We start from the raw sequence: 8194 nt of genomic DNA, 5'->3' as shown, positions 1-8194 counted from the left end.
ACAAAGAAATTCAAATCATTTAAAAGGAGCCGCCTGCTGAATTTGCAAGGGCCACATGACCAGGGGAAGACAAAGGAGGAAAAAAATGTTTATAAAACAAGAGTCCAATAGTATCTTGACAAGTATTTCAGCCTTTCCAGAGACGTGAATCCACAGGGCAAAGGTAACAGTTCATTCCCACACAGCAGCGGACGCATACCTAAGCCCTACTTCCTTAAGGTGTCTGACTCCACTTACAGAGGGCATTCTTTGATCATCTCTTTCTTCACAATATGAAACAGCCAAAAGCAAACAGACTAGAGGACTAAAGGCTGGCTTGGCATAGCCCCACGTGATACCTAAGGCACTACAGGAAGTGGGCTGCCTTGAGATTCCTAGCAGCAGCTGAAACCCTTACGTGATTGGGTGTTTGGCAGCTATTCAGGAAAGCCTAGGAGAAGTTGCTCAACAGTTGTCAGAGTGGTGGGCGGGGCCAGGTCTGCCCCGCCTTTCTTTCTGTCTGTTCCCATGCGGGTTTCACTCCTCACGATGTGAACAACCGGTCTTCATTTGACCCAGCTCACAGTCCATGTGGGAGCAGAAAGAGAACCCCACACCGACTTCTGCAAGAACGCTGCTCCTTGGGAAGAAGGGGACAGGCCCCAGGCACTGAGGGAGGCTGGCCTGTGCAAGGATGAAGTAAGCTCTCTGCCGCCATGGGGTTTCCACACAAGCTCCCCCTGAAGGCTTCCTGCTGCTCATCTCTTGTCCCCAACGGGCCCACCTTCGAATACTCCCCACCCTCTCAGCACCTACACTGCTTGGCCTGGCTCTAGCCCTATCTGGCTCTCAGGCAGATCCTCTGCCAGGCTCAGCTCATGCACCAGCCTCAGACCACTGCCTGACCAGCACCTGCCATCCACACTGGTCACCCAGTGTCCTTCCGATGCCCCGTGCTCTCTCTCCTTGAGCAAGATTGAACCCCTCCCAGAATTCTCAGCCCTTACTTTGCTTGCTACCCAAGTGCCAACCATTTTCTCTTTCAGGATTCTTCTTATGCTCTGCTTCCTCCAGGAAGCCTTCTTTGCTCATCAGCCAACCTGAGCTCTCCTTGCTCCCAGCCCCTGCGGGGTCTCTCTGTGTTTTTCTGCCAGGTCTATGTCACTATGGGTTAGAGGGTAAAACCTCCACCTGTGCTCTGTGGACTGCTGACCGGCCTCCTGCCCACAGTGACGCAGAGTAGTGACATGAGAACACAGACCCTAACTGTGTGACTTTGGGTAACTTACTTAACATCGCCGAGTCTCAACCTGGTCATCAATAAAAAATGGAATAATAGCATGTACTTGTGGGGCTGCTTTGAAGATTAAATGAAAAGCATATATAAAGTACCTAGCATGATTTCTGGAATCTAATAGGCACTTGATAAATGGAAACTAATATTGTAGACCCCATTGCAAGGGCTTCTTTCCTCTCTCTCAAAAAAAAACTATCTTTCAAGCATTTTTTAAGAGATTTTTGCCTTAGGGCACATGTGCTCGCTAGAGAGAGAGAAAGACAGAGACAGTGAGAAGGAAAGTGAGAACTCACCCCCCAGGTGGGATGGCTATGCTGCCATCCCTTCTTCTCCATTTTCCTCCCGGGATTTTGGGCATGCACACACACGTGTCCGGTGTGAGTTTCAAGTCCCCAGGTCCAAAATGCAAACTGCAGTCAACCATGTGGGAGTCCAAGAATGTAACTGCTATGTCATCTGCTGGCCCCACCTTTCAAGCATTTTTGATGGACACACTGATTCTTTAGATAAATTATAAAATGTAGCAGTGTCCACAAAACTAGCTTCCTTCATAATAATTCTAACTGCAAGGATGTCAAAGAAAGGTCATGAGTGGTGCCATCTCCACCACCCAACATGACATACTCGATATTGAGCCTGAATTAAGCCTCATAATCCTTTTTGTAAGAATTATTTTATTAAGTTTTATTTATTATTATTAATTTGACCAGAGAGAGAGAGGGAAACTGAGAAAGCAAGCCTCTATGTCCAGGACACAAACCATAGTCGGCCATGTGGGAGTCCAGCACCTAACCACCATGCCACCTGCCAGCAGCCCCCATAGTCCTTTGTAATACAGTTCTCAAAGCAACTACTATGGACAAATCGTAGTTAGCATAAGAGAACAAAAGTGTGTTGTCCTCCCAGAGTTACACTTCTTTAAATATTTACTCATCTCTTCCATGAGAGAGAAGAAAGAAGCAGCAAGACAGGCACTCTCAGTAGGGTCCCCACAGTGTTCCACCCCCAGACTTTGGCCAGATACACACGATTAGAGCAAGTCCTGTGTGCCCAGTTGTATTACCACTGTGCCACCACCTGGTCCCTATTAGTTACATTTTTATCTAAAAAGCAGTTACTGCAGACCAGTACAGGCCACCCTGTGCAGCACACCACAGAATAATAGTGGAGAAGGTAGGGGGAAATCTATGGTCCTATTCACAGGTGCTCAGGGACAAAAACAACCCAGGGTCAGGATGCTCTGAGTGTGGAGTACTCAGGTGCCACCCACGACATGGAGAGTCTAAAATCTGAAGAATGAGTAGGAGCTGCTGTGTGCCTGTCCACCATTGCCCCATGTGGGCCTCCCCAACCAGTAGCGGGTGGAACCAGTAAGTATTCCAGCTCCTGTCCTTTCAGAGAACAACCACTGGAATGGCCCCATTGCCCACAGTGGTGACTTTGTATCAGCTTTGTCTCCATCTCTGTCCCACTCCACTCCATTCCATCTTACCTGTTTCCCCTAAGGATCACCTCCCAAATAAACCCTCTGTCCCCAAAGGCTTGCCTCAGAGCCTATCAGCGGCTGGGCACTGCAGTGCTGTACTAATAGCATGGCTAAAGGGTCTGGGACTCTCCTGTGCCTCCAGGTGTGGAGTCCAGAGGTAGGGGTAAAAGTGAGCAGCCTGCAGGATGGGCTTCAGGGGACAAGAGGAACCTAGGCAGGGCACGGGGTGGGCGAGATTTCCCAGGACCAACAAAGGGGTTCTGGAAGTCTGCAAAGGCATGTCTCAGATTGGGCCACAAGCACTTCCATGGGCAAGGTTGGGCCTGGACCAGAGAACCTGCAGGAGCCACAGCAGAAGCACACAGAGGGCAGGAGGCAGAGGGAAGGGCACAGGCAGAGCAAGACAAGCACCCTCAGCAGGGCCCCATGCCATCCACCCCAGTATTCCCAGCCAGATGGCAGTTCTCGTGAAGTTTCAGCTCTAGGTCCCCCTTGTGGCAGTAATGCAAAAACCAAAATGTAAAAGTTTTCATTAAAGACAGGATAGATAGAACTGATTTTTTTTTGACTCAGGCTCTCATATAGTTTAGCACTGCTCTTTTATTTAAAATGTTGATATTTTGTTCATCACAGAAATTTTGCATTAACTTTTACTTTTTAAAATACTACATTAAAATAGTGTATATTCAGATGACTAACTTTTTGGTGCCTTTTAACATTTGCCCTCAATATGAGCACCTCACTCATCTCATCCTGTCTGGGTATTGCCCAGAGCCACAGTATTATCTGGGCCTAATACGCAAGAGAAGACAAATTAACCTGAGCCAACAGTAACTGGGGGTCAGATGGTGGCACAGTGGAAAGACACAGACTCTGTGAGGCTGACTCACATGAGAAGGTTCCCCGTTCAAGTCTGGAGGCCTCCCTGAGTGTATCCGGGGCTAGCTGAAGCTAAGTGTGGATTACGCCATCAAGACCCTACTCAATCTCTGTCTGTCTCTCCATGGGAGAAATATATAAATAAACCCTTTTTTAAAAAAGTTATTAAGACAGACTCAGGTGAGAAAACAAGAGCAGAGGGAAAGATAAAGACAAAAAAAGAGACAGAAAGAGCCAACGGGTAGGGTGAAGGTTAAGGCAGCTGAATTCCACATGGCCAAATACACAATTCAGCCAGCTTGAAAAACAAATGGGGCACAATTGCATGCATGCTTAAAATCCAGAAAGGATGGAGAAATGGAGAAGGGACTGCAGCATGACCATCCCCCCTGGGGGCAGGGGTACATTCTCACTTTCTCTCTCTCCGGTGAGTGCATACATCCTCTGGTAAATTACAAAATAAATAAATAAAGGTGAGAAAAAATAAGAGTCAGACAAAAACAGAAAGAGAACAAAGGCAGAAAGAGAAGTGCAGAAGTCCAAAGATTAAAGAGAACAATTATCTGTTGATAACAATGGGCGTGGTACTGTCTTTGACTGGACTAATATACAGTGTATTCATGCTGGGAAAATTCTTTTTGTGTGCTATGATATACAAAAATTCAATACACTGATTCAATTCATACATTTAATATAGTGATTGAATGTAAAATGACAGTGATTGAATGTAAAAACTAAAATTAATAAAAAATAAAAATTAAAGAGAACAGAACAGACCAGGGTCCAAGCTGTTGACTTGGGGGTTTTTGCAGATGTCTCCTCTAATGAAGCCTCTGTCCCTGATCTGAAGGCTTCCCTTTGAAGAACAGAACTGTGTAATCTGCTGGACACACTACTAGGACTAATGTGCATGGTTCAACTTTGAAAGACAAATCCTCTGTTTCCCTTGGATTATCTCAGGAGTTGAAATAGTCTCCTTGGGGACTAAAAGCATATCTTCATTTAAAAACCACATTTCATGTCCCTTGCAGGTATGTGGTGGTCCTGTTCAGCTTCACCCATGTGATTACCCACCTGTGAGAACAAAGACCAATGTAAGAAGGCCCCCTGTATGCAGTGTGACCAGCCCTTCAGCATGCCCAGCGTAGGCCCAGCTGGCACCCATTGTCCCCGTGTAATTATAAATAACAATCCCTGTTCCTCTCAGATGTCCCACTTTGGCAGTACCCTGTGTGGTCACCTTATCCATACATGACTGATTAAATGACTTCTTTGAGCCTCAAAGCAAGCCCTTAGGACAGGCAGAACAGGTAGGATTATCTCTATTTTATAGAAAAAGATACTGAGCATCAGGGAGATTATGATCCTGCCCAGGGTCCTAGAACTAAATGGAAAGGCCAGGATTTGAAGATTCCTTCCCATGATATGCAACCGCTACCTAGCTTCTAGGAGCCATTAAAAAGCAGTATAATTTAAAACCAGGCCACACTGTCCCTGGTAGCAGTCCATAAATCCACCCTGAGATACTAGTTGTACATTCAGCTCCCAGGCTTCGCAAACCAGGGGAAGGAGGCAACTGGCAGCAAAAGGAGCTAGTTTGGCTTGCCAAAAAGCAGTGTTCCCATTAGTGGTGCCCCCAACCCATTTTCCAAGGTGTTGATTTGTGGTAATTAACAAAGACAAACTCTCCTCTGTATTCTACAAGACTGGTGCTTATCATCCTCTTCCTGCCCAAGCCCATTTCTTCTGTTGAAGTAGTCAGAACAGAGAATGGGACAAGAAAGGCAGGAGAGATGGGTGATAGGCAGAGCACGTAAGGCATTGGCCTGTTAAAAATCGTGGGTTTTAATCCCAACAACCAATAGATAGGTGTAGAACTGCATACAAAAGGGCGAATTGAAGTGGTACAAGTCTTGGAAGACCGTAGGGGGATGACATGGGGTACAAGTACAGGCAGCTGACAAGGAAGTAACACTGACTGGACTTGGTTAGGATCGGCTCTGGGAACTAGAAGGAGGGCAAAGAAATAGATTGAAATGACTTCCAGCTTCTGGGTTTCCAGGAAATAATGACTTTCACCGAAGAGCAGGTATTTGGGGACCTCAAGTCAGTCATTTTGTCTTGGATAGGGCCAGATCCAAGGCGCCTTTGTGACACCATAGTAGCAGCCATGTGAGTAGCTGGGAATTTATGTTCAAAGCTCAAAGAGATGGTCTGGGCTGTGAATAAAAGGAACAGCAAGCTATACACACATACACAGGAAACGCATTTTACAGCAGCCTGCAGCCTTGCCCAAAATACAGCTGACTCAGGGAACTGCAGCACTGTTTAGGAGTTAAGGAAGTATTTCCCAGCCAAAATAATCTTTTCAAATACTCCACTCCCTTCTCTGTGCTCAGACCACTTAGTCCCTCTTGGCTCTCCTCCTACCACCTCGCCCATTACCCCAGCCACCCAGACCCCTTGCCTCTAGTTCATCTCCTCTTGGAAATCCTCCAGTGGGCTTTTGTTTCCAAAGTGCCCCCAGGGAGCCTGGAGAGTGGAGAAAGCTTTGGAGCATGGCTTGCTCAGCGTTTCTCCACAATGAGGACACCTCCTCCCAAGGCAGATCTGGAATAACGGCATCTGCTCATGTAATCTTCGTTGCCTCCTGCGAAATCAGGGTTATATGAGTTTAACAGACAGAAAGTCAAGGAACCCTGTCCAGTGACGCAGTGGGACCCAGTCTCGAAATGAGATGTATGAGTGAGTGGTCTGGGAAATGACCCAGCTTGGCCAATCTGTGGAATGTAAGAAACACACAGATTTAGGCCAGCTGCAGTGATGCAGAGCTAATGCAACATTCTTCAGAAATGGAGCCACATGGGAGGGTTCCAGGTTTACATCCGGGGTCTCCCTATGCAGGCCAGGCATGGGCTGTGATCCTGGCTGGCAGACGTTAGGGGTAGATCACAATGTGAGGACCCTGTTGAGGTGCCTCTCTATATGTATTTATCGCTCATTGGAGAAGTAAGTTATGCTTTTTAGAAAAGAAAGATAAAAGCACAAATTTAGATGTTTGGTCTTGGCTTTGTTTTCTAAAGGAATTTTTTACTTTCATTTTTTGAAGGAAAATTTTAAGAATTCTTACCTGTGAAGATTGTAGGCACTTCACCCTGGGACACAGGTGTCCTTACTAATTAAAGATACTGGCACCCAAAAAAAAAAATAAATAAAACAAAACAAAACAAAAAACAAACCAGTAGCCCAACCTGGTGGTGCAATTGTAGCAAACTATACTGCAGTGCTGGAAGTCACATGGCTAACCACAGTTCAGATCCCTGGGTCATATGAAAATGTGCTCGGTGCACTCACATGTGCCTAGGATCCTGATAAGTTGGAGGGCTGAGAACACAGGACCACAGCATGACAAAACCCTGTTAAGGGTGCTCCTCTCCCTTTCTCTCTCTCTCTCTATCTCTCTCTCTCTCTCTCTTTCTCTCCTCGTGCACACATGCACACACTGTGCACACACACATTATCATGAACTAAAATAAAATATTTTTAAGTCCATTAAAAATGAATCCGCTCAAACAGTAACTAGAATTCATTGAACACAGTGGGGAAGAAAGCTTATATTTAGACCTTATTTTGAAAACTAAAAGTGAATATTATAAAAATAACAGCTTATATTAAATAAAACCTACTTCATAACAAGACCTGACCACAAGGAGACACTCCACAGCAGTGAGAGGTGCTTGGGAGGAACTAGTCATACGTGAGGAGAGCTTTCTCATCTGATGGCAACTATAGCTGAAACCGAACAAGAACCCCCTAATGTATTTTCTAGGATTCCTGAAATATAAAGTCCATTTGCATTGTAATGGCCTGAAGTAAGAGTAAGTCTTCAGACTTTGGTTATGATAATAACCAATGTAGACCATGAGTGAGGACCATTTGACCTCTACAACTCTCACTTAAAAGAAAGAAGGTTTTCATTTCAACATGTAAGATGTTTTGTAGACTGGAAACTGCTGGTTGTGAGTTCAGAGACTACAGGCTGACCGGTTCCAGACACCTGAAGAGGAATTTGATTATCTAAGTCCTCACCAATCAAGAATGTCCAAGAGACAATCACGCCCTCTTGAACCAATCACGGAACTGATCATGTGCCTGGGACCTCTGCCCCTAATTTTGCCCTTAAAAGCACATGTGGGGAACATCTCGAGGAGACCGGGTCTTTTCAGCATGAACTGCCCGCTCTCCTTGCTTTGTGCTTCGCAATAAAGCTGTACTTCCCTTCATCACACCATGTGCCTATGGTTTGGTTTTATAGCACTTGGGCGAGCGAACCTGATTTGAGTTCGGTAACATAGCCCCTTCATGCACATTATACATCAGACTTTCTACCTCCTTAAACAAAAATCAAATATTGTAAAATAACTATGGGGGATTTTGATTATTTACTAGATTCATCACTTTAAAAAATTATTTTAAAACTCATATGATAGAAGTCATATAAGAAAAGTCATTATGAGGTTTAACCAAAATAAGAGACTGATTGATTAGAATAA

This window comes from Tupaia chinensis, unplaced genomic scaffold (genome assembly GCF_000334495.1).
Source record: "Tupaia chinensis unplaced genomic scaffold, TupChi_1.0 Scaffold000386_1, whole genome shotgun sequence".
Lineage (NCBI taxonomy): Eukaryota > Metazoa > Chordata > Mammalia > Scandentia > Tupaiidae > Tupaia > Tupaia belangeri.
The sequence above is the reverse complement of the archived record's forward strand: the minus strand, read 5'-3'. Positions refer to the sequence as shown.